Source organism: Meriones unguiculatus, chromosome 12, assembly GCF_030254825.1.
Source record: "Meriones unguiculatus strain TT.TT164.6M chromosome 12, Bangor_MerUng_6.1, whole genome shotgun sequence".
Taxonomy (NCBI): domain Eukaryota; kingdom Metazoa; phylum Chordata; class Mammalia; order Rodentia; family Muridae; genus Meriones; species Meriones unguiculatus.
In genome coordinates this window covers 35,459,111-35,485,658 of record NC_083360.1, presented here as the reverse complement: position 1 = coordinate 35,485,658, position 26,548 = coordinate 35,459,111, and the positions used below count along the sequence as shown (strand labels likewise).

At 43.7% G+C, this 26,548-nt stretch overlaps 1 long non-coding RNA gene across 1 annotated transcript in view; it reads right to left on the bottom strand.

Annotated features, from left to right (window-relative positions):
* Nucleotides 1–26,548, bottom strand: part of LOC132646736 (uncharacterized) — a 132,288-nt gene that overhangs the window by 86,093 nt on the left and 19,647 nt on the right. Inside the window, exons 2-3 of the long non-coding RNA XR_009584987.1 lie at nt 25,323–25,442; nt 23,137–23,346 (exon numbers count right to left, since the gene is read on the bottom strand). This is a non-coding gene — a long non-coding RNA (uncharacterized LOC132646736). The remainder of the gene's footprint in view (nt 1–23,136; nt 23,347–25,322; nt 25,443–26,548) is intronic.

The following is a 26,548-nucleotide window of genomic DNA, read 5'->3' as shown; positions in this document are numbered from 1 at the left end:
ATGAGAACAGCTGGACACATTTGCTCACTTGACTCCTGAGAAAGTGCTTTGAAATTTGGCATGTTGTGGCATTGGAGAGGAGGGAGGTATCTGAAATGGAAGGATCTGAAGTTTAGACTAAGTGAATAAATTGCCTCATTTTATAAAAGCAGACGCAACTGGTCTCAGGAAGAACCTTAAAGGATACTGCTCAAACAGCACCCAGACATGGGCTCCTGGAACTGTCTTTTAGCCCTGAAGGGATCCAATGAACCAAGACCCAGCTGCAATGGGGAACCCTAGCCTGCATCTCCCCAGAAATGAGAGGAATCAAATTGAACCTTGTGTTGAAAGATCATGTGTAAGTATTCACAACTGGCTTCCCTTTGTCAGCCACAAAAAAATGAAGGAGACATTTGTGCATTCACATTGTGTGACGCCACAGCTGAACATAGACTTGAGGGCTCAAAGGTACTGTCTATGAACATGTGTGCAGCTCCGGTTCCAGGCAAGCAAGCCAGACAAGCAGCTGTGTTTAGTATTCTACTTATTTCCCGAATGGGAGAGCATCATTCCTCTGTGCCTTTCTCATAATCTGCAGCTCTAAAAGACATCACACATCTGTCTGGATCCTCACCTGGCTGAAAGGAAGCCATAGATACAGAGTCATGGGCATCTTTTCTTTTGTTTTTTTTTTTTCAGTTATCCAGAGAGATGAACCAGTTCCAATTCTAGCCAAGGCTCCAGATAAATTCAACAGGGCACTCAGGCCATTATTGCTCCATTCACGAACCCATGTGTTCACCCATTCACTTACACAGAGTGTATTAGTCAGCGGCTAACTTCTCTGTATGATCTCCAGAAGTTCCATAACTGGCCCTTGCCCATGCAGCCTTCTCTGTTCCAAGCTTTCTTTCCTTTGTTCTTCCTTTCCTTTGTTGTTTCTTTCTTTCCCTCCCTCCTTCCTTCCTTTCTTCCTTCCATTCTTTTTTAATTTAAATTTACTTTTTATGCTCACTTTACATGCCAATTGTAGCCTCCTCCCTCATCTCCTCCCAGTCCTACCCTCCCTTCCTTTTCCTCCTTTCCCCCTCTCTTATTACTCAGAAAGGGGAGCCCTCCTCCCCTACCATCTGACCCCAGCCTATCAAGTCTCATTAGGCCTGCCTGCATCCTCTTCCCCTGTGGCCTGGGAAGCCTCCCCGCACCCCCCGCCCCTGCTCCAGACCATGGAAAAGTGATCAAAGGGCCAGCAACAAAGTCCATGTCAGAGACAGCCATGCTCCTCTTACTAGGGAGCCCATATGGAAACTGAGCTGCCTATTGGCTACAACTGAGCAAGGGGTCTGGGTCCTCTCTATGGATGGTCTTTGGTTGGTGCATCAGTCTCTGCAGGCCCCCCTGGAACCAGATTTGTTGGCTCTGTTGGTGTTCTTATGGAGCTCCTGTCCACCTCAGGTCCGTTATTCCCCATGGGGGCTGGAGAGATGGCTCAGCGATTAAGAACACTGGCTGTTCTTCCAAAGGTCCTGAGTTCAATTCCCAGCAACCATATGATGGCTCAGAACCATCTATAGTGAGATCTGGTGCTCTCTTCTGGTGTGCAGGCACACATGCTGGTCCCAGCTTTCATTTGTTCTAACCCGCATACCTTACCCAGTTTCTCATCAGAAAATATTGGGCCTCTTCTTCCAGCCTCCAGTTCACCCGGGTCTCCATACAGAGAACACATTTCCTGTCACCTTCCCAGAACCTGCTCCCAACCCCAGCCTTCACACACACACACACACACACACACACACACACACACATGCTGCTCTCAAGTCACTGATCCTATAGGTGTCTCTTTACTGACATTTCTAGACCATTCTCCACCCTGACACCTTCTGCCAGAAGGTGCCTGATGCCAAAGTGACATTCAGTCATTTTCATTTGCATCAGTTGAGATGAGCATGGCTCCTGCCATCTACATTTATTAGCATGTTGCCTTACATTGATTTTTACCACCCTGGGATTCCTTGGATAAAGCCCACTTGGTTATAATCCTTTAAATAGTCAGTTCCCTTCAGTCTGCTAATATTTTGTGGCAGAATACTGTGAGGGAGAGTCTTGTAGTGTCTTTGGCTCTTGTATAACTGTATAATGCTGGCCTCATGAAATGAGTTCTGAAGTGTTCAATCCTCTTCAGCTTTTGAAAGCATTCAGAATGATCAATGGTGGCTTTTATTATATAACTCACAGACATAATTGGATAAGCTATGTGGCTCTAAGCCAGTCTTCACTGAATGATTTCAATCTCTTGCACATCGACCTTTTCACTTTCTGTTTCTTTGTGATTAGCCAGTTGTCTGTCTCTAGGAGTGTGTCCATTTCTTCTTGGCTATCTGACTTTTTGGCACATAATACATTGTAATCCATCTTGATATTTTCTATTTCTATGGTCCTGGTTGAGATAGTCCTATATTTATAGTTTTATTTGATTTTTAAATTTTTCTTAATTAGTATATTAAAGACTAATCAATTTTATCAAAAAATTCATATATTCTGTTCTGTTTACCTCTGTTTATTACTGTTCCACCTTCTTGCTTTATTTTTAGACTACTATTCATGTGTTTAGTTACCTAGGATTTAGAGTTAGATTGTTGGTTTGATATCTGTCTGCTGTATTACTTTAGATACTTAGTTATTAATTTTCCTGTGACCATTGAATTTCTCTGAATTCATTATTCTTGGGTGTTGTGATATGTTTTCATTCATTTACAGCATTCCTTAATTTCTCATTTGATTTACAACTTACTTAAAAGTACTTTTCTTAATTTCTACATATGTATGGATTTTTTAATTATCCTTTTGTTATTGATTTCTAGTATCATTCCTTTATAGGCAAATGATATTTTATATGATTTCAACCTAGTGGTTTACTGAGACTTATTCTGGGGCCTAACATAGACAAGGCTTATCCTTCATGGTATCCTGTGTGCACTTCAGAAGAATTTGCACTCTGTTCCTGGTGCTGACTGGAATGCTGTCTACATATGTTAATTCTGGTTGTCTATAGTGTTCTTCATGGCTTCTGTCCCTCTGATGACATCGGGTCTAAATGTTCCATTTGTTGCTGAAAGTGGAATGTTAAAGCCTCCTAATGTTAGAGCGCTTTGCTTTTTCATTTAGTTCTGTCAGTACTGTTCCTTATATTTTATGGTTCTGATCTGGATTCACATATGTTTATTACAATTATGTCTTCTTGATGAATTTATTCTTTTTATAACTATATTGTTCCTCTGTCTTCTGACCAATTTTAATTTAAAGCTCATTGTTGGTCTGATACTAGTAGTATTGATAGAGCATAGAATATCTGAACCATCCTTATGCTTCAACCTTCTATATCTTATTTTAAAATGGGTCTTTTGTAGATACAATTACATCAGTTTTAACACATTATATGAACCTCTGCTTTTTAGTTCATCTAAATTTAAAGTAATTACTGCCAGAAGGTACACTTATTTCTTTTGATTATTGTGATAAACACCATGACCAAAAGTAATTTGGAGAGCAAGGGTTTATATCATCTTATACTTCACAGTCCATCATGGAGGGAAGCTCAAGGCAGGAACATGGAGGCAAGGAACTGAAACAGAAACGAGCGAGGAATACTGAGGGCTAGCTTGCTCCCCCTTTTCATCTCTCATTAGAAAAGAATGGGCTTCTAAGAGATAACAACCAAACATGACAAAATAAAATGTAATAAGATAAAACAAAAAAGTCACACTGAAGTCGGACAAGGCAAACTAACAGAAGGAAAGGCGCTCAGGAGAAGGCACTCGAATCAGAGCCCCACAAAAACTAAACTGAAAACCATAATATGCACATAAATGACCCGGTGCAGACCCATGAAGATGCACTTGCTGCTTCACTCTTGGGAATATACCCAAAGGATGCTTCATCCTACTACAGAGACACTTGCTCAGTCATTTCATTGCTGCTCTATCCAGAATAGCCAGAAATTGGAAACAACCTTGATGCCCCTCAACCAAAGAATAAAGAAAATGTGGTACATTTAAACAATGAAATATTACTCAGATGTTTTAAAAATGGCATCATAAAAGGTGCAGACAAATGGATGGAGCTAGGAAAAAATTATTGAGTAAGGTAACCCAGATCCAGAAAATGTAACATGGTATATATTCACTTATATGTGAATATTAACCATTAAATAAAGTATAACCCAGCTACAAACTGTAGGCCCAGAGAAGCGAGGTATAGAGGATGGGACTAGGGGGAATGCATGGATCTCCGTGGGACAAGAAATTAGAATATAGTTAATGGATGGACTGGGTACAGAGGGCAGTGGAACAGGAAGGTTAGTTGTGGAAGAGGAGGGGGAATTGTGGTTGAAGGAAGAAATGTAGAGAGACAGCTAGAACTGAGGAACATTTGGGGGGGGGAATATGGAAACCTGGTGCAATGGAAACTTCCTGAATATATGAAGGCATTCCTAATGAAGTCTCCCAATAGTAGTTTTGTGTTTTAAAGTCTAGCTGTAACATCATGGATGAGTTTCTTATTGATATGTAGCAATTACACACAGTAATGGTGAAGGCATTTTCATTCAAGCATATCTATACTGGACCATGGTGACCCCTGAGTCCTTTCCTTCCCCACCCCTGTTACTCCCTGACTTTTCTCCAAATAGTACTATTTTGATTGTCATGTCATAAAATAATTATATATATGTGTGTGTGTGTGTGTGTGTGTGTGTGTGTGTGTGTGTGTGTGCAAATTGGGCTACTCCTGAGAATCCTGTCTTCCTCCAGCTCAGATCTACTGCTGAGTCTCTTCTGATTTTTCCATTTCAGCCAAGGCACTGGATAACTTAAGAATTTAGTCTCATTCTTCCATTTCCTGCATTTTCAGTAATACTCAGATAGTCATTATTTCCTTGGCTTCCTTCTGTTCTCTATCAATGATCTTCATTAAGCTCTTGGTCTAAATCTGCAATGCTTAGTTTTATGGTTTTAATTGTAAAACCAGTGCCAGTGCCATCTTAGCTGAAAAACAAGAGCTCCATGTTTAGAAAGAGACCTTGCTTCAAATCAATAAGGGGAGAATGACAGAGGAGGATACCTTCTTCTGGCCTCCATAGGCAGCCACACACATTAACTCACACACCAACACTCACATGTGAGTATAAACCACATACATACCAACATATAATTCTTTCTCTCTCTTTACACACACACACCTGTAGTATGGGATTATCTGACCCCACTGCACCAATTCCTTCATCCCATAATCTCCCCAATGGCCCATAGGCTCTACACAATAAATAAACCTACAACCTTTGTATCCTCATCTTCTAACTCACATTTTAGTGTAGGCATAAGGTTATTGTGTAACTCAAATGCTGATTTCTGTACTCCTCCCACCCCCATATCCATTTTCAGTCCTTGTTCTGAGAATCTCCTGTCTCAATGCTGGGTTAAAACTGCTCCCCAATTTCCTCTGATATGCCAATAAAGCAGCTTACAGCCAACTGCTGAAAAGGGGAGAGAATAGGGCTGGACTTGCTGCAATCCAGGGAAGGAAGAGTTAGAAGAGAAAGTAGGGGATTCATCCAGGAGATTGAGCCATGAGAGAGGTCCTGGAGACATCAAGAGAAATAGCTGGAACATAAAAAGGTACAAAGTCCAAGAATCTCTGGGATATAAGCTGGGAGAAAGCCAAACTAGCTTAGAGAGTTAAGAATACATTAATAACTGCTCAGTCCTTGTGCTGTGAAACTTATTAAAATAATGGAGTCTCAATTATTGGGGTGATAGCCAGGTTAAGAGAGAAACTGAGAAACAAACACAGTTTTACAAAAATAACAGTAACATTTCAGTGACTCACCATACGAGCTCCTGTCTTGGAACTTTTTCACTTGAATGCCACAGTGTTCACAGGTCCTCCTTATCTGTATCATCATGCCACTTTCTCAGAAACACCTTCCTTGACTATCCTGTGTAAACAATCAAATTCACCTACTCTGGTTGCTCTGGCACTTGCTTTCTCTTCCTCTGACTTATTTTCTCCACACCATATGCCTACTGTTGTTTCTCTATTGTCCTTTTGGTCACCCCTGACCCTTAGGATATTAGCTCTACAGTCAAGAAACAACTTCTTTGCTCACATCTGCACCATCAGCACCTTAAGCAAGACCTAGCAGGTCAGAAAGCCAGTTACTATTTCCTGAGCTCAGATGCTAAGATGTGCAGTTTTGCACAAGACAAGATGGGACTACCGAGACACAGCCAAAGAGGGGGTAAAAACAAGACAGCCAGAGTTATAGCCTGTGGTTGAGTGCTAGGTGTTCCATGAAAGCAGAGCCAAGAGAGGTGGCCAGAAATCACTGTCAGAAATCACTACACCCAGCCTCGGAAAAGCAGGCAGGTCTACCTCTCACCAGCACCATTACTGTTCCATGTAATGCATCAATAAACCAAAAGATTTTTAAGCCTTTTAATAACAATGGGAAAGCCCTACTCAACCCCTAAAGGCCTAATCGGTATTTCCCTGTTCGACTTAATACACCATGTCAGAAGGTTGACTCTATCTCCTGGATTCTGAAAAAAATAAATAAATAAAAAACTGGTGTTGGAGAAGGCCTACCCTGTGCTGGCTACTGGCCTCCAGCAGTGTGAATCTAGAACAGAGATAATGTGAATAGTGCAGAGGTGTAATGGTTAAACCAAGAACTTATCAACAACTCTGTTTCCCCAGGAGACTTGCAGACATTTCTGTGCTCTGATCCTTGTTCTTTGGAATTGAGTTTAATGAGCAGATGTGATTCATGTTGTAAGTTTATAATAGTCTGACCTTTGATACTACATTTTTCATCATTGGCTTCCTTGCATTTGAGATAATCTGCACTGGATTGGAAAGACGCTTTTCTGTTTTGTTTACAACAGATGCTAGAGAAATGTAGCCAAGAAACAAAAAGTAATGATCATCTATCTCCATAGACTCCTGTTGGGTTTTCAAGTAGGTCTGAAAATAACTAAAGACAGCCACACAGAGGAATGCAAACAGGTCGTTCTCTCTTAAAGATATACAACCCTGTGTTCACATTTGTGAGCACTTTGATTTCAAACTATTGTTTATTCACTCAAGAGCTATTTTTGATAATTATTATAAGCTAGTAATATAAAAACAAATAGCATGGAACTTCTTTCTTTAAGTGGCTTGCAGACAGGCTTAAAATAGGAGTGATTGGTATTTTAAATAACCATTATAGCAAATGGAGGGTGTTTTCTAATAAATACAGAGTGCTGTTTAGTGGGAGACAAAGATTTCAAAACTGAGCTCACGAATGACTGTACAACTCTGTGGACACACTAAGGCCCACATAACCATCCAGTTTCCAGGAGTCAACTCTGTGGTAGGGGACTTGTACCTCAGAGAACCACAGGGGGGATACAATGTAAATAAAGTGCAATTAATAAAGAAAAAAGTGACTGCAGCATGCCAGGGCACAGCCTATGGTAGGGACATTGAAGATCCATCAGAAAACACATAACAGGGGAGAGGTGAGACAGACATACAAGATGGGGAAAACTCCACACAAAGGTCAGAGCACCAAACAACAGTTGCTCTATGCATGTGTCTAATGACATCTCAGACTCAATGTGCCCAGGCTCAAGCACAAACCTCTCCCTAACACAGGCTCTCACCTTAGCTAAGGGTGATTCTGCCATTTCAGATGCTCATCAACACTGGTACCTTCCTTGACTTTGACCTTCCTCTCAAGGCCCTTATCTAACCTGCTGTCATAGCCTTTGACTGTCTAACATCTACCACTGTGCTCAACTTCAGCCCACATTTGCATTCCTGTCACATGCTTCTCATGGGCCTCACAACATCCAAAGTTTTATCCTCAACACAGAAGCCCCCATGATAACTTCCAACTTGGCAGTCACATGATGACACTCCTCAGAATGCTGGGGCTATTCCTCCTCTGATAATGCCCACTGTGGGCTAGTATCATGAGCATTCATTCACAGCCAGCCATTTGGGATGTGCCTGTTACCTTTCTTCCTTACCCACCTTCCAGCTGGTCAATGACTCCACCCTTTGCTATCATTTCAGTGACAAAAGCTCTTCTTTTTCTTTTTTTTCCAGAAGGGTGACTTTGTGAGACACCCAAACCTTGGACTCCAAGCAGAGTTGAAGCAAACTGTGTCTAGAGTGAACTTTCTCAGCCAGAAGCCTTAAAAGTTCAAAGGGAAATAACCTCTCTGGGATGAAACGTGATCCACGAGCAGGAAGCAACTCATGAAGCCTAGGTGGTCCCTGGCATCAAAACTCACACTCTACCCTCATACTGGCCCAGGGGGACTAGGTACCATGGCCCAGAATCTTCTAGATAGAGTACAATGTTAGCCTACGAGCATCCCTGCTGTAGCTTGCAAAGGGTGTTATAGGCCTAAATGTGGCTTTGTCTTCAGGCTGGCCTGTCCCAAGACTTTATAGCTAGGATATCTATGAGACATTGGCAGAACACATGAAAGCCATTCTCCATGGGCTGGGAAGCCAAATGACATGGGAAGCAGGTAAAGAGTCCAGGGACATCAGGAGGAAGCTCAATTTGGGGAGTCCAGAATGTAACCTCGACATCTCCATATCTTCACTGCTACTCTTAGGGATCTAAAGTGTAAACACTGCACAGGTAAGTGCTCAAGCTAGTCTCAGCCCCAACCTCTGCCCCTGTCTTTCCCATCCTATCCTCTACAATAGGCAGAAATGGGCAAGGACACAGACATCCTCTCTCCCTAAGAAGTCCCCTGACACTAGACAATCCAGGAGCCTCCCTGCACTTCCAGGTCCTCCAAGACTGAGGGAAACAAGGGTGTATTGGCTAGGATTTCTATTGCTGTGACAAAGCGCCATGATCAAGAGCAACTTGGGAGAGGAAATGGTTTATTTCATCTTACAGTTTGTACTCTATCATCATCCAGTGATGTCAGGACAGGGACCTGGAGGCGGGGAGCTAATGCAGAATTAATGGAGGAGTTCTGCTGACTGTCTTGATCCCGATGGCTTGCTCAGCCAGCCTTTCCACAGCACACAGAAGTGCCTGCCCAGGGATGTCACCACCCACAGTAAGCTGGGCCCTCTTCTTTAAACACTCTACACCGCAAGCTCAGACTGAGCTCTCCTGCACAGGCCCCTCCCATTGCCAGCAACTGTGGTCCATCCCAACAACATTCTTGGTCCCCTTTGACTCTCAACCCTCTTAACAAGGCTAACAATCCTGCTGGTCTCATGTTCTGACCTCACCTGAATGAGCAGTCCCAACCCAGTTCTCTTTGGACAGTAGTGCCACTCCTCTGTCTGAAATGTGTTCTCAGGGCCAGCAAGCATGACTAGTCAGTCACAAGCTCTGCTGACTTATTTTTTGTATGGAAGTCTTGTCTACTTCTGAGTTAAGGGGAAATGCAAGGAGGCGATACAGGGAGAACCATAAGAGCTTATGCAAATGACAGTGACAGCTTATGCAAATGCAAGTGACAGCATCATTGTTCATACCAACCGCAGTAGAAAAGCCTGAGTGAAGTCCTGAATGAATGCTTGCTGTTGACATATCAAGTACCATACTCTCAGATGCATGGGAAAATGGCAAAGCTCCCCTCATCCCCACCCTCAGCCAAGGGGAGGTGCAGAGGAATGGCAAAGCCTTCCTCTGTTCTGTGTGTGGGTGTTGATAGAGCATACACCCACACACAGAATTTCTCTCCCAGGATATGTATGGCCTAAAGGCCGTTCCCCTACATAAACTGCTACTACCAAGATTAGGTAAAACTGCCGTTTGTCACCTGTGTGCAACAACCCTGACTTCTTGTTTCTCTATGTGTAATAACCACGCCTCTCTGTTCAACTGTATGTACCAAACACACTGAGCTTCCAGAGTGCATGGTTTCTCCACCAGAGAAGACGGTCCACCTGGTCCCATTTTCCTGTGTGTCTCTGTGTTTACCTTTTCTTCATTCTCTCACCACCTCAGTCATGTATGTCTCCAAGTCTATGGTGGGCATGGAAAACCACAACACATCAAAGGATGTGGAAACCAGAGATACAGGGCCACTCTCCTCAGAGCCTTCTCCAATAACCATCCTCAAAATCTTCTCATGTTAACAGCTGTTACTATCTCAGCAGGACAGATCAAACCCAGGTTTTTAAACCCATCTGGCCAAGCATAAAGTTAGAACGAGACCCAGAACCCTGATACAAATCCCTGCATTCCTGTGGTATGTATGGCTCCAGTGGCCAAGTGTCCTACATCTCTTTCTAGGACTACTTCAATAGGTAGAAGAGAAATGCTAAGATAAATTGAGGTGACTGTAGAGTGGGGTGTGGTGGAGTACCCCACAGAGAAGCAGCATTGTCTATACTTTTGACACCCAAATCAAAGGAGGTTTCACATATCCCCTGCTCCGAATCTCCCCTGGAAAGATCTGTCATTCAGATCCAGCACACCAGACTGCTGTTCTACCACGAGACTGTTTATGATTCTTGTAGCTATTGGAGTTGCAGTGGACACCCAAATTTCACAGATGACTCTCTAAACTGACCCACCATGTCAAATGCATCTCTGGGATAGCAGGCTAATGAGCAAAGCATGGACACTATAGAAAGCTGAGACTGCACAATTATTCACTATAGTGGTACCGATACCCTGGAGCCCTGGAGCAAGCAAAGACCTGAATCCTGGGGTGGGAGCCAGGGAGCTGTGACGTACAATAAGGTAGAGCTTGATGGGAAGGATTCAGCAGCTACAAAACCGTCTTCCTTATGATGAGTCAGTTCACCAGTGTACAGCAGAACCAGAAAAGTATTCAAACAAACCAATCCCCAGATCCTTGAGCACTGGTACAAGAACACAGAGGCATCAGGAGTAGGGTACCCTTCCACACAGCATCCCCAGATGTGCCCAAAGAAAGAAGGTGGGAAGTCACAACCCATCAGAAGTCAGAACTCAGCATCCTCACCACCAGGAAGACAACGGAGAAACTGCACCAGCCCATAAACAGCTATGATCGGGCCCATGGTCTGGGAAGACCACAAGACAGTCTGCAAAAAAGGTGAGACTTTTCAATCTGGTCCTCATCACACAACCTATGCAGAGTTGCCCAAGACTACCAACATCCTATGGGCAGTCTTACCTACCTTAGGGATAGAAGCACAATGGGTGGCAGTGAGTAGGTGGTGATCAATACCAAGACTGAAAGGTGAGAAGCCTCTTTCCGAAGCTAGGATTCTCACAAAGGAAGAATGAGAGTCTTGCATGGATTATTTAAAGATTTTTTTTTTACCTATTTCTTTACTAATAAATCATTTAAAACTAATTTAAAGTAAATATTTGGTACACGTGCATTTTTACTATATATTAAAGATTTAAATTTTCATCTGGATGAGTTAAATGCATTTTTTACTAAGGGACATAGAGCACCTTCAATAATTTTACTTTTTATGTGTGTAAGTACTTTGCCTGTATGTATGTTTAACATGGCTGGTGCCCACAGAGGCCAGAAGAGGGCACCACATATCATGGAACTGTAGTTACAGATGGTTGTGATCCACCATGTGGCTGCTGGGAACTGAACCCAGGTCCTCTGCCTCTTTTAGAAGCACTCTTAATTTCTGAGCCATTTCTCCAACCCCATCCCCCCCAAAAAATATTAAGAAAAATAATCACCTAGTCAAGTTCATGATGGATAGATTTGACTTACTTTTCTGAAAATCAAGTGTCTCTAAGGAAAATGAATATTGGAGCCACCTCTTAAAATGGAGAGCTTAATTTATTTTGCTTTTTTTTTTAGTTGTATTTAACTAAAACTAAACAAGAAAAGATTTCATATTAGGCTCTGTCTAACATCCTGAATAAATTCCATTATTCAAAAAGCTAATAAAGACATTTTTTGAAGATTTTTCTACTGAGTTATGATTTTTCTCAGACACCATTAGACTTCCTGATTCCTAGGAGTTTAATGTATTTCTTTTATGACATATGAGTTGTCAACAAGTGTTCTGGAAAAAGAGAATGCTTCTTGAAGAAAAGATTGGGAAGCTATTAAGCATTAATTTTAGAAAGAGAAGCTACAATCTTTTGGCAAGAGAAAGAGATAGTCAACATCATTTAGTACTTGTTTGCTATTGCAAAGTTGGTTCAGATGTTGGTGTGAGTCTCGGAAAGAACTCTATTCTTAGAGCCTCCTATGAAATTTCTGTTCCATGTCCAAGAGCATGAGCCATGATGCAGCAGGCCTGTCAGGGCATGTGGCCACAGTGTGCTCAGCTCCATCAGAGGTCCATACGGACATCTGCCTAGCCAGCTAGGTCCACAGAAGAACTAGACAAGTACCCACCATGAGGATCCCCAGCTGGGTCCACAGGAGAACTAGACAAACACCCACTGGGAGGATCCCTGGAGGTGGGAGTGACCAAGTGAGATCGCTAGAGAACTTGGCCAGAGTGCCAAACAAGTACAGCTGAAATTCAATTAGACACGGCTCCTATAATTGTTTCCCTTTCCAGAAAAGGAAACTGAGGCTCCAAGGCAGCAGATTATCTACCAAGGTCCCCAAAACGTAGGGTGTCCTGAATTTCTGAGTATGTGGCACTTGTGCTGTAGCCACTCTGAGTTGGGACACTGACTAATCCTTGTTCTATGTACCACTCACACTAGGCTTCACTGTGCTCAGAGGTATGCTAGAAAGTGACAGCCTTGTAAAGCTCACTCCCCTTCTCTCTCCCCACATATATAAGTGTATGTGCTTGTATGTGTGTATGTATGCATTTACATACATATGTGTAGATACCTATATGTGTGTGTGCTTGTGCATAGAAATGACATGAAATCACTTTGGGCAGGTGGTATCTAGACTAGAGTCTCATTTTGGGTCACTTTCAAGTAACTCCTGATCCACTGATGGACAGCCTAGCAAAATCTGATTTGTATCATGGGCATGAGGTCTGCAGGAGTCAGCTAGGACTGCATGACCTTCCCCCACAGATAATCTAGCTCAACATCTCTTAACTTGTCAAGAAGTACCAACGTAGGCTACACAAGCATCTTGGGAAACAATATCAGAGAGTTGAAACTACTATCACCTCATCAAGCCTAGAGATGATAACCATCTGGTTCTAAAAGGTAACTCAGGCTCCAGCAGCCAGCCCAGCCCTTGCCCTCTTTCCTGGATAAGCTCTCTTTTACACACATGGGTCTTGTTTTTCGTAGAACTGGCTAAGTTTGCTGCCTGCCTCAAAGCTTTTGCATCTGCCTCTTTTCTACCATCATCTCCTGTCCTTCTCCATTAGGTAAGAGACTGGGATGGTCCTCAGGATGGAGCCTCAGTCTGACCTTCCCAAGCTGCTGCTGCTGCTGCTGGGTATGGCACCAGAAAGGATAAGATGAGATCCCAGGTTTTCCAGGAATGGCTAGAGCACTTTAGGGCAAATCCCATGTGCTAAGCCAGGGTGTGGAAGGAGTTTTCCACAGAGTGTTACGGTTAGTTAGCTCTTTAAATGAGATCACCGGTGACAGTGGAACCTTAAGCACTCCAAAGCCTATGGCAATGTCGAAATGTTTCCGCTCTTTAGTTAAAATGCTATGCAAAGCACAGCAGAGGCCTGAAACTGACCTGAAGGCAGGTCAGGTTGAGATGCAGGTCAATGGCTGACTGATGAGGCAGGGCCACACACTGATGAATGGTGGAAGCTCACTGCAGCTAGCAACATGTGGCTAGCCAACTGGCAGTCAAGCCCAGGCACCCAGAATCTCTTTCTTTCTTTCTTTTATTTTATATATTGGTTTTTGACTTAATGTAAGTCTATGTTGCATTCTTTGGAACAGGAGTTACAGAATCTCAAGGAGGTCAGGGTGGCCAATCTCCAGGAAGGTGAGGAGCCATTCCCTCCCCAGAATAAATGACAAATCTCAAGCGGCCATCGTGGAAAGTTGATGGTATCATGCAGCACCACACAGCACCCAGCACCGTTAATTGAAATCAGGGATTTATAAGCCTTGGGCAGTGGGAGGGGTTTTGAGGGTGAGTGTGTTCAATTTGATGGGGCTAGAAGTGCTAGGGATATTTGGTTTACATGTAGTGGTACAGTATCTCATTTACATGCAGGAGCACGGTGTCCCAAGGAGGAGAACACAGTACTTAAGTATCCTGTGTTGTGTGTGTGTGTGTGTGTGTGTGTGTGTGTGTGTGTGTGTGTGTGTGTGTGTTGGTGGGGGGGGAATCTTCAAATATGACTGAAGGTCATGGGTGGAAATCCAAGACACTAAGACATCTTATTACCATAGGGTATGTGTCTCCAGGTGCATGCTAAACAGGTTTTCTTATCAGGAAAGGGTTGGGCCTGTGATCTTTCTCTGAAGGCTATGTGATGTTCCTTACAAGACCTGGGGTAGCAGGATGGTTGTGAGGTGAAGAGAGAATCTAGCTGAGAAGAAGGAGCCACCATCTTAGAGCGAGCAGGAGGATACTGGAAATGTCAGATTTAAACTTCATCCAGCAGAGTTCTACAGTCTCCCCGATTTGATTTTTGTGTGGCCAACACCTCATTAAGTCTCAAGGTCACTCTAATTCCATGTCATTCTCTGCATTTACCCCCACAGCAGAGGTCACAGCCCAGAATTATCTCTGTTGTGCCAGTTTATGTATCATTCAAATACCTTTTTTTATTTTTACTTTTACTAATTACACTTTATTCACTTTGAATCCCCCCATAAGCCCTCCCTCCTCCCCTCCTAATCTCACCCTCCCACCTCCTTCTTCACACATGCTCCTCCCCAAGTACACTGATAGGGAAGGTCCTCCTCTCCTTTCTTCTGATCTTAGTCTATCAGATCTCACCAGGAGTGGATTCATTGTCATCTTCTGTGGCCTGGTAAGGCTGTTGCCCCCTCAGTAGAAGGTGATCAAAGAGTAGGCCAATCAGTTTATGTCAGAGGCAGTCCCTCTTCCCATTACTATGTAACCCAATTGAACACTAAACTGCCATGGGCTACATCTGTACAGGGGTTCTAGGTTATCTCCATGCATGGTACTTGGTTGGAATATGAGTCTCTGGAAAGACCCCTGTGTTAAATTTCTGGTTCTGTTGGTCTCCTTGTAGAGTTCCTGTCCTCTCCAGATCTTACTATTTCCACTTCTTTCATAAGATTCCATGCACACTGCCCAACAGTTGGCCATAAGTCTCAGCATCTGCTTTGATAGTCTGCAGGGCAGAGTCTTTCAGAGGCCCTCCATGGGCAAGTTTCTAGCTTGTTTCCTGTTTTCTTCTTCTTCTGATGTCCTTCCTCTTTGCATTTTGGGATGGGGATTGAGCGTTTTAGTCAGGGTCCTCTCTCTTGATTAGTTTCTCTAGATGTACAGATTTTAGTGGGATTATCCTATATTACATGTCTATATAAGTGAGTATATATCCTGTGTGTCTTTCTGCTTCTGGAACAGCTCACTCAGGATGATCCTTTCCAGGTCCCACCATTTATCTGCAAATTTCATGATTTCCTTATTTTTCATTGCTGAGTAATATTCCATTGTTTGGATGTACCACAATTTCTGCATCTATTCTTCAGTTGAGGGGCATCTGGGCTGTTTCCAGCTTCTGGCTATTACAAATAAAGCTGCTACAAACATGGTTGAGTGAATGTCCTTATTGAGCCTCTTTTGGATATATGCCTACGAGTGGTATGACTGGATCTTGAGGAAGTGCTATTCCTAGTTGTCTGTGAAAGCACCAGATTGACATAAAGTACCTTGGTGTAACCCTAACCAAGCAAGTCAAAAACTTGTATGAAAAAAATTTCAAGTCTCTGAAGAAAGAATTAGAAGATATGAGAAGATGGAAAGATCTCCCATGCTCATGGCTTGGCAGGATTAACATAGTAAAAATGGACATCTTACCAAAAGCAATCTACAGATTCAATGCAATTCCCATCAAATTACCAACACAATTCTTTACAGACCTGGAAAGAAAAATTCTCAACTTCATGTGGAATTACAAGAAACCCAGAATTGCTAAAACAATCCTCTACAATAAAACATCTGCTGGAGGTATCTCCATCCCTGATCTTAAGCTGTACTATAGAGCAACAGTAATAAAAACTGCATGGTACTGGCATAGAAACAGAATGGTGGATCAATGGAACCAAACAGAGGACCCAGAAATAAACCCACACACTTATGGACACCTGGTCTTTGGCAAAGAAGCCAAAACCATACAATGGAAAAAAGATAGCATCTTCAACAAATGGTGCTGCTCTAACTGGATGTCTACATGTAGAAAAAATGCAAACAGATCCATACTTATCACCCTGCACAAAACTAAAGTCCAAGTGGATCAAAGACCTCAACATAAAACCAGACACATTAAATTGGTGAGAAGAAAAAGTAGGGAAGACCCTAGAACTCATTGATACAGGAGACAATGTCCTGAACAGAACACCAACAGCACAGGCTCTAAGAGCAACGATCAATAAATGCGACCTCATGAAACTGAAAAGCTTCTGTAAAGCAAAGGACACCATCATCATAACAAAACAACAACCTACAGATTTGGAAAGAATCTTCACCAACCCTTTATCTGACAGAGGGCTAATATCCAGTATATATAAAGAACTAAAGAAGGTGAAAAGGAGCAAACCAAGTAATCCAATTAAAAAATGGGGAACAGAGCTAAACAGAGAATTCTCTGTAGAGGAATATCAAATGGCAGAAAAACATTAAAGAAGTGTTCAACCTCATTAGCCATCAGGGAAATGCAAATCAAAAAGACCCTGAGATTTCACCTTACACCCATCAGAATGGCCAAGATGAAAAACTCGAGTGACAACACATGCTGGAGAGGTTGTGGAGAAAGGGGAACCCTCCTCCACTGCTGGTGGGAATGTAAACTTGTACAACCACTCTGGAAATCAAATACCTTTTTTAATACATCAATACTTTTATGAGACTATGCCTACTTAGGAGGGTTCTTTGAAATGATGAAAGGCTCCACAATTAGCCAATGATAATGGTTTCATGGCACTGTGAATGGCCTGACATCCACCCAGTCATACTTCCTACAGTGGCTGGCCCAAGCTGGTTACTTTGATGTTGTGTTTGAATTTTAACTCAATAACAAAATACAACTTTCATTTCTCTTAATCAAGAATATTTCAAATTCTTTTGGTTAAAACTTTTAGAGGTTTTTGTTGCTGTTGCTTTATTTTGTTTTGTATTTTCTTGTCTTGGTTAAATTCAATACAGAATTTATTTAAAAAAAAAAAAACCTTAATGTTACTGTATTGCTACCTTATGAATTAAGTTGAGAGCCTCCCTGAGAGGGAAATAGAGATTGGAAACCTTTTATCCAGCTTATTCTAAAAGTTTCTGTTTTCTAGTTTGTTTTTTATTTGTTTGTTTGTTTGTTTGACTCCATAATTTTCCCACTCTCGTCTCCTCCCAGTCCCTCTCCCCCTCTCCTGCAGTCCTTCCTCTCTTCTTCTGAAGGATTCCCCAAGCTCTGCCTAGTGTATGTGTGTCTCTGCATCTGTTTCTATTAGTTGCTGGCTGAAGCCTCTCTGATGACAGCTAGGCTAGGCACCAATCTATGTATATGGCAAATTATCATTAGGAATCATTTCATTGACTCTTTTTTCCATTTCTGTTTACTTCTATCCTAGATCTCTGAGCAATCGAGCCTCTGGTTTCTGACCTCCAAGCAGTGTCAGGGAAGGGGTCCCTCTCTTGGCATGAGTCTAAAGCTCTATTAGTCATTGGTTGGCCAATCCCACAATTTCTGTGCCACCTTTACCCTGGCACATCTTGCAGGCAGAAAAAAATTGTGAGTCAAAGGTTTTGTGGCTGGACTCCATCAGAAGTCTTACCTGACTCTGAGAGATGGATAGTTCAGACTCCATATCCCCTATTTCTAGGAGTCTTGGTTAGGGTCACTCGCACAGATTCTGGGAGATTGCATTAGGTTTCCAGCCCATCACAGAGACGCCCCCTGATTCTAGGTGTCTCCCTCCGTGCTCCCCGTACCTGATCGCTCCTGTTCCCATCTACCTCCCCAACAGACTCCCCCCCTTCCCACCTGAGATATCTACTCTATTTCCCCTCACGGTGTGATTCATGTGTGTCCCCCTTTGATTCCCTCTGAATTACTTAGCTCGTCTGGGTCTGTGGATTGTGGCATGGTTATCCTTTATGACTAATATCCACTAATAAGTGAGTGAATACCATATGTGTCTTTCTGGATCTGAGTTACCTCACTCAGGATGATATTTTTTTCTAGTCCCATCTATCTGCCTGTAAATTTCTGGATGTCATTGCTTTCCACAGCTAAGTAATACTCCACTGTGTATATGTACCACATTTTCTATATGCGTTTTCCAGTGTAGGGACATCTAGGTTGTTAACAGTTTCTGGCTATGATGAATAAAGCTGCTAGGTGCATAGTTGAGCAAGCGTCCTTGGGGTATGGTGGAACATCTTTTGGGTCTTGAGGTAAATCAATTTTAAATATTCTGAGAAACAGCCGTATTGACTTTTAAAGTGGCTGTACAAGTTTGTACTCCCATCAAGAATGGAGGAAGGTTCCCCTTTCTCCACATCCTCACCAGCATGTGCTATCACTTGCGATTTTGATCTTAGCCTTTCTGACAGCTGTAAGATGGAATATCAGAGGGCTTTTTTGTTGTTGTTGTTGTTATTTTTTATTTGGTTTGGTATTTTTTGCTTTTCATTTCTCTGATGGCTAAGGATGTTAGACATTTCTTTAAGTGCTTCCTGGCCATTTGAGTTTCCCATCAGTGAGCAGACCCAAGCACCTAAGCCCAGGAAAATGCCCAGAAAGACCATGAAGGGGACAAAAAGGAAGCACCAAGGTTACCTGCAGACTTCCTCAGTGTTGGGCCAGGAGGGGACTTCGGAGGCCGCATCACCATGTCCTGACGTATACACATGGACAGAACAGACTCAGGAAAGGGAAGTGTTCTTTCTCAGTCTCACGGTCCCCTCAGAACAGGGTTATGTGTGAAAATGCAGAACCTGTCTCTGTGACCAGGATGTGATGAACAAAGGCAGAGAGGCTGAGCAAACAAAGGCTTCCCTCCATATCAGTGTGGTCAGGCACACTGGCCTGGACAGGCTCTTCCTAACTCACATGAAAGGTCACAGAAGGAGCCGGGGGCTGTGGTGAAGCACACAGAGAATGTCTGCCCCAAAGGCTGAGGCAGGTCTAAGGACGCCCCACCCAGAGCTCCTCTCAACAGGAGCCCTGGAAAGCCACTGGTCTACTTCAAGGGAACCCCAGGGATGTCACCATCTAAATCACTCCCTCCCCACACCCCCCAGACAAGGTTTCGATGTGTAACAGCCCTGGCTGTCCTGGAACATCCTTGTAAGCCAAGCTGGTCTCGAACTCACAGAAATTCACCAGCCTCTGCCTCTGCCTCTCTGACTGCTGGGATCAAAGCTGTGTGCCACCACACATTCACCTGCATTTCCTGTGCGTCCTGAAACAGTGCCCACCCCCTGTCCCCAGCCAGCTGGGCCCCTACCTCAGATCAGCGGCATGAGTAGTTGTATTTGTTTTGTTCCCGTGTTCTCCCACTGCCTCTCAAAGCCCTTGTAGTGAAGAGAGACAACATATGTGTTTTAATTCCCAATTCTTTGAGAACTGTTTTTATTTTTTTTTGTAGTATGAAATAATCTATTTTTAGAAACAAGAAATAAAGCAGCACATAAAAATGCAAAGCTCAGAGACTTGAAATTTTTTTCGTACAAGTCTTTGACTTGCTTGGTTAGATGGAAAGATCTCCCACACTCATGGCTTGGTAGGATTAATATAGTAAAAATGGCCATCTTACCAAAAGCAATCTACAGATTCAATGCGATTCCCATCAAATTACCAACACAATTCTTTACAGACCTGGAAAGAAAAATTCTCAACTTCATGTGGAATTACAAGAAACCCAGAATTGCTAAAACAATCCTCTACAATAAAACATCTGCTGGAGGTATCTCCATCCCTGATCTTAAGCTATACTATAGAGCAACAGTAATAAAAACAGCATGGTACTGGCATAGAAACAGAATGGTGGATCAATGGAACCGAACAGAGGACCCAGAAATAAACCCACACACTTATGGACACCTGGTCTTTGGCAAAGAAGCCAAAACCATACAATGGAAAAAAGACAGCATCTTCAACAAATGGTGCTGGTCTAACTGGATGTCTACATGTAGAAAAATGCAAATAGATACATACTTATCACCCTGCACAAAACTAAAGTCCAAGTGGATCAAAGACCTCAACATAAAACCAGACACATTAAATCGCTTAGAAGAAAAAGTAGGGAAGACCCTAGAACTCATTGGTACAAAAGACAACTTCCTGAACAGAACACCAACAGCACAGGCTCTAAGAGCAACAATCAATAAATGCGACCTCATGAAACTGAAAAGCTTCTGTAAAGCAAAGGACACCGTCCTCAAAACAAAACGACAACCTACAGATTGGGAAAGAATCTTCACCAACCCTTTATCTGACAGAGGGCTAATATCCAGTATATATAAAGAACTAAAGAAGCTGAAAAGCAACAAACCAAGTAATCCACTTAAAAAACGGGGAACAGAGCTAAACAGAAAATTCTCAATAGAGGAATATCGAATGGCAGAGAAGCACTTAAAGAAATGCTCAACCTCATTAGCCATCAGGGAAATGCAAATCAAAAAGACCCTGAGATTTCACCTTACACCCATCAGAATGGCCAAGGTGAAAATCTCAAGCGACAACACGTGCTGGAGAGGCTGTGGAGAAAGGGGAACCCTCCTCCACTGCTGGTGGGAATGTAAACTTGTACAATCACTCTGGAAATCAATCTGGCGCCTTCTCAGACAACTAGGAATAGCGCTTCCTCAAGATCCAGCCATACCACTCCTAGGCATATATCCAAAAGAGGCTCAATAAGGACATTCACTCAACCATGTTTGTAGCAGCTTTATTTGTAATAGCCAGAAGCTGGAAACAGCCCAGATGCCCCTCAACCGAAGAATGGATGGAGAAATTGTGGTACTTCTACACAATGGAGTATTACTCAGCAATGAATAATAAGGAAATCATGAAATTTGCAGGTAATTGGTGGGAACTGGACAGGATCATCCTGAGTGAGCTGTCCCAGAAGCAGAAAGACACACAGGGTATATACTCACTCATATAGACATGTAATATAGGATAAACCTACTAAAATCTGTACATCTAAAGAAACTAATCAAGAGAGAGGACCCTGACTAAAACACTCAATCCCTATCCCGAAAGGCAAAGAGGATGGACATCAGAAGAAGAAGAAAACAGGAAACAAGTTAGGAACCTGCCACAGAGGGCCTCTGAAAGGCTCTGCCCTGCAGACTATCAAAGCAGATGCTGAGACTTATGGCCAACTGTTGGGCAGTGCGCATAGAATCTTATGATAGAAGTGGGAAATAGTAAGATCTGGAGAGGACAGGAACTCCACAAGGAGAGCAATAGAACCAGAAAATTTGAACATAGGGGTCTTTCCAGAGACTCATACTCCAACCAAATACCATGTGTGGAGATAACCTAGAACCCCTACACAAATGTAGCCCATGGCAGTTTAGTGTCCAAGTGGGTTCCATAGTAATGGGAAGAGGGACTGCCTCTGACATAATCTGATTGGCCTGCTCTTTGATCACCTCCCCCTGAGGGAGGAGCACCCTTACCAGGACATAGAAGATGACAATGCAGCCATTCCTGATGTGATCTGATAGACTAGGATCAGAAGGAAGGAGATGGGGACCTCCCCTATCAGTGGACTTGGGGATGGGCATGAATAAAGAAGGGGAAGGGAAGGTGGGATTAGGAGGGGAGGAGGAGGGCTTATGGGGGGATACAAAGTGAATAGAATGTAATTAATAAAAGTTTTAAAAAATAATAATTAAAAAAAATGCAAAGCTCAGCTCCTGACAGGTTCAACAGATATGAGTTACTCAGGCGAATTGCTGCAAGAATTCTAATGGACTTACCCTCAGTTTTTGTCTTTCCCTATTGCAAGCCAATGATACCCATCACCAGTCAGGTGACTCTTTTAGAAGCATGGATTGGTCCATATCCTTTTATCACATAACTGGAAGCCTGACCCTGCCCAGACCACAGATGAGAAAACTCAAGATCGAAGTCATGGTCTCTCATTCCACCTGCTCTGCCAAACATCTCAGCTGTTCTGCACCCCTCAAGAAGCTGCTCAGCTTCTTCCTGGCCACTAGCATGGGGAAACACAGCAGTTACAAAAGTGAACTAGTACAGGGAGGGTCACAGAAGCCAGAGGCAGCAAGGAGAATATGGACAACCCCATTATGGTGCAACAGAGAAAAAGCCGTGAGTCTATACATGGCAGCATGAGCATGGCATCCTTTGAGCCACCATGGTGCCTGGTTTCATAGCTGTGATCCTGGGGCTAGGTCCTACACAGTCTGACACAATCCCTGAGCCCTGCCAAACATGGATTCAATGATATGTGCCCAAGCCCTCCAGCACTTGGCGCAAACCTCCAGATGAGGACAGAAGTAGTTCACACACTTCCACATCAAGGCACATGCTCCTGCAGAACTTCCAGAGGTACAGTCAGGTAAGAAAGCGAGGCACAGAAGCTAAGAGTTGGAGTGCACTCTGATTCCTGAACACTGATCAGGTGGCTACAGCCTACCGAAACGATGGTGAGCTCCGCAGGGACAGGGTTCTGCTCCTCCCTCTCTCAACACCAGACAACCACCTCCAAAGGAGCCAAGCCACAGACACTTGCAGTTGAAATGCAGTTGCCTAGAAGTACTGACCCCTCCTGGGGCCTCATTGCCGTGGCCCAGACTAAAATCACCACAAAAGCCCTATGCCCCCCCCCCCGAGCTTAGGGCAAATCAGGGGCACCAAAGCACTACTCTTTAACCTTGTAAACTGCAGCAGAAAAAGAACTTGAATGCTTTGTGCCTTAAAGAACTTTAGTGTAGTAAGGTTGAGGAGGAGACAGACTGCTGTCTCTGGTTCCCCTGAGCCTGAGATCGCTCAGGTTCCCCACAATCAAGTCGCTCCATGAGTCTGTCCACGTACCGTGCCTACGTGCACTCCCTCTATTGCACTCGGGCTGACCTGCTGGCAATCTCAGTCAAAACCTCCTCATTTGGGTGAGTCTCAGCTTGCCCTCCAGATGTTTACGTGGGTGGCCAGTGCTATTGCCAAGACAACCACACTGTCACAGGCCATTCAGACATTGACGTGTCAGACGTGTGGTCCTGCACGGTGAATCAACAGTCTCTGTTTCTGAAACAAAGTGAGGAAATCGAATATCAGAAACTGCTAAAGTGCAGGAGGACTGGGGAGAGATGCCTGAGCGGTGACTCACGCTGGCTTCATTCACGGTGGCACAGGCCTGCATTAACCCTGTGATGCCAACCAAGGACTAGCCACTTGGACTGCAGGCATCGGGTCCTGATGGGGATTTGGGGAGCCAGAACAAAGCACCACAAAGAAGGGAGAGTTGCAAACCACTAACCAGTCTGAAGCTGCCCCAGTTCTCAACCACAATGGTCCTGATAGGCCCGATTAGGATGGGCCCCTGTAATGTCTGATGAAATTATCCTTGTAGACAAATCTTCCATTGCCACTGCGACACCCTCTGCAGACCTTGATTTCTTTCCAATTTCTGTTAAAAAAGGGATCCCCACAGACCACATTTCTTTTATTATTATTATTATCATAAAACAAGTTTTACTAAAGAAACCAGTGGTCAAATCGTGATGAAAGGTTGTTTTCAGTCCACACATGCCTTCATCTTCCAGTCCTCCCCATTCTAAGGTCTTCTTTTCTTATCTTCTTTAATATAAATTTATTTTTATAATTTATTCACTTTATATCCCAATTGTAGTCTCATCCCTCATCTCCTCCTGGTCCCACACTCCCTTCCTCTTCCTCCTATGCCCCTCCCCCTGTCCAAAGAAAGGGAGAACCCTCCCTCCCCTACCAATTGACCCCAGCCCTTACAGGACGCAAAATGTCAGTGATGGCCATCAGCCTCCCTTCAAGCCAGAGAGTGAGGTTCGTGTATCCACTTGGTCCTAGAAAGCCAACTACCAGGAGTTTCTATCCCTTAAGAAAAGAGTTACTTCTCCACATTTTTCTTCACAGCTCTTTCTTATTAGACCCGGCCCCTCCCCACTTCCCAGTAAAAGCAGGTCACTGAGAATGAAGACACCTTCAAGCACAGGTGAGCCGGGCAAAGGACTTCCCAGCAGCTCTGGTGTCTGACAAACGAAAAGCTCTTGGCATGATGGTGCCTGGCCAAGTGAGGGTTCAGTAAATAGCACTGTGCTTTCTCAAGGGCTTACTGAAGCCATACCCTCTCCACTCAGCTTTTGGGTGTAGCTCTTTCACCTCTACATCGATTATTTCCAAGACCAGCCCTTGATGGTTCAGTGATGGTGAAGACTAGTGGAAATCCATTAATCTTTTCCGGACAGATGGCAGTATGGAACCTGGAGCTCTGAGTTCTGCCTATCAGCTCCCAACTATTTGTTTGGAGAGCTCTGCAGATACTTCCCAGGGACCAGAAGGGATCCTGGTAAGTATGCTTAGACTTAGGGTGGCTTTATGGCACAGAAAGCAGAAAGTGTCATTGCTATAATACTATCTATGATGGAAATCAAGGCAGTTAGTGAGTTTGGAGCAACTGGAGGTGCTGCTGATACCCTTATCTCAAGAGGCACAGCCACCTTCCAGTGGTCATCTCGGAATCTCACACAACAGGATGACTATGTGCATTTCCATTTCCTGTTAGGGCAGAAGGCTGGGGAACAGGAAGGGACCAAGTCAGGGCTTCTCTGTTGATGCTGCAATTCTAAGACACTATCTAAACAAATAAGCAATTCTTTAGAATGAATGGGGCCATATACATTGTTCCTTGACTTTGGGAAAGGGAAATGTAATTAGCAAATGACTGGAGAGGGGACGTGAGGGACGAGGGGGCTAAGATAGTCCTCTAAGTCCCAACCTACTTCCAGAGAAAAGTGACCAACATTGGAAACCCATCTGGGAAGAGACAGCTACAGTGGGCCTGTCTCCAAGGCAATTTCTAGAAGGGGCCCTACATCTGCTCTCCAGTTTCTCTGTAAAAATCAGGACAGCCATTGTCCCTGTTGGACATCATTATAAAATAAGAAAAGAAAGAAGTCATGGCCAGAGCTACACACTGCTTCTAGGAGGATTCAGCCCTCATTACTCTGATTCAGTGCTATTCTCACCTGGGCTCTCTTTAGGAACAGAAGGCCCGATCCTCATTGTCTCTGAAGTTCTCCAACGACTTGAAGGTCAGACATAGATCTCGTGGTAGTACTACTGGCAGGTGTGACTCTAAGGTATACCTTAAATGACACGACAGAGCATTAAATTTGACTAACAGCATATAATCAAAGACTTGCATGCATATTATATGAATAGACAGCTAGCTGGTCAAATGTAAATCAGAGTATGCTTGCATTTCAAGTAGGAATCCTGATAATTCTGGCTGTGTCTACTCGCCATATTCTGGAGGGTAGGGGCTTTCCAGAAGACTGTCCACAGCTCAGGATTTTGCCTGGCTGGGGAGCTTCTGAGTGAGAAAGTCCCAGAAGTCATGGTATGTGTTTCTTAAAGACCCTGGGGACTCTCTGCTCAAGTCTTCCCTGGATGGGGAAAAAGGGTGTGGCATGAAGGAACAAGAAATCAGCCATTTTAGAGCATGACTCACTAGCCTCCTCAGCTCCTCTTTTCATTACATCTGTCTTCAGTTCTCACATGAGAAGTGGCTCTCTGTCACCCCAGGCTCTTGTGGACTGTGGATACTGGTGGTTTGCCCTTCCCTGCCTCCCTCAGGGTCCTCATTTTCATGTTATAGCTTCAAAGGCAGTAAGATCATCCCTTGTCTGCTCCTGTGTTCCTCCTCCACACAAACCAGTAGTCAGCATTCTGACACTAGCATATCCAGTCATGTAGTCCATCCAAGAGACCTGCTCATGTCACAGGTCACTCCATTTCATCCCATCTCTGAGCTGTTACCATCATCCCTGGCAGCCCTCATGCATCCCTGACTGGCCAAAAGAGACAAACTTGAACCCAGCCTCCTAGAGTCCAGCCACACAGGAGAGACAGACAAGAATCACAAAAGTAACACACAGGACAAAGCAGATAATTTGGAGTACTGCTATAGGTAACATGAACAAGGTGTCCAGAAAGGTCTCTTCTTAGACCTGTACCTGGCCTGCAGTGGGGGAAACATAGCTATTAGGTCACAGAACTGACACAACTCTGATCATTACATGCAGGTATCATACGCCCAAGTCATCCTTGTTATCACTGTTCTCACCCATGGCAGCAGTAAAATTGCTGAAAGAGGAACAGCGAAAAATGACCAGATGCCATTGAAATACCAAAGGGCATTGGAGAAGGCAATACGAAATGAGTTGGTGAGAACGAGAAGCTGATGTCCCCA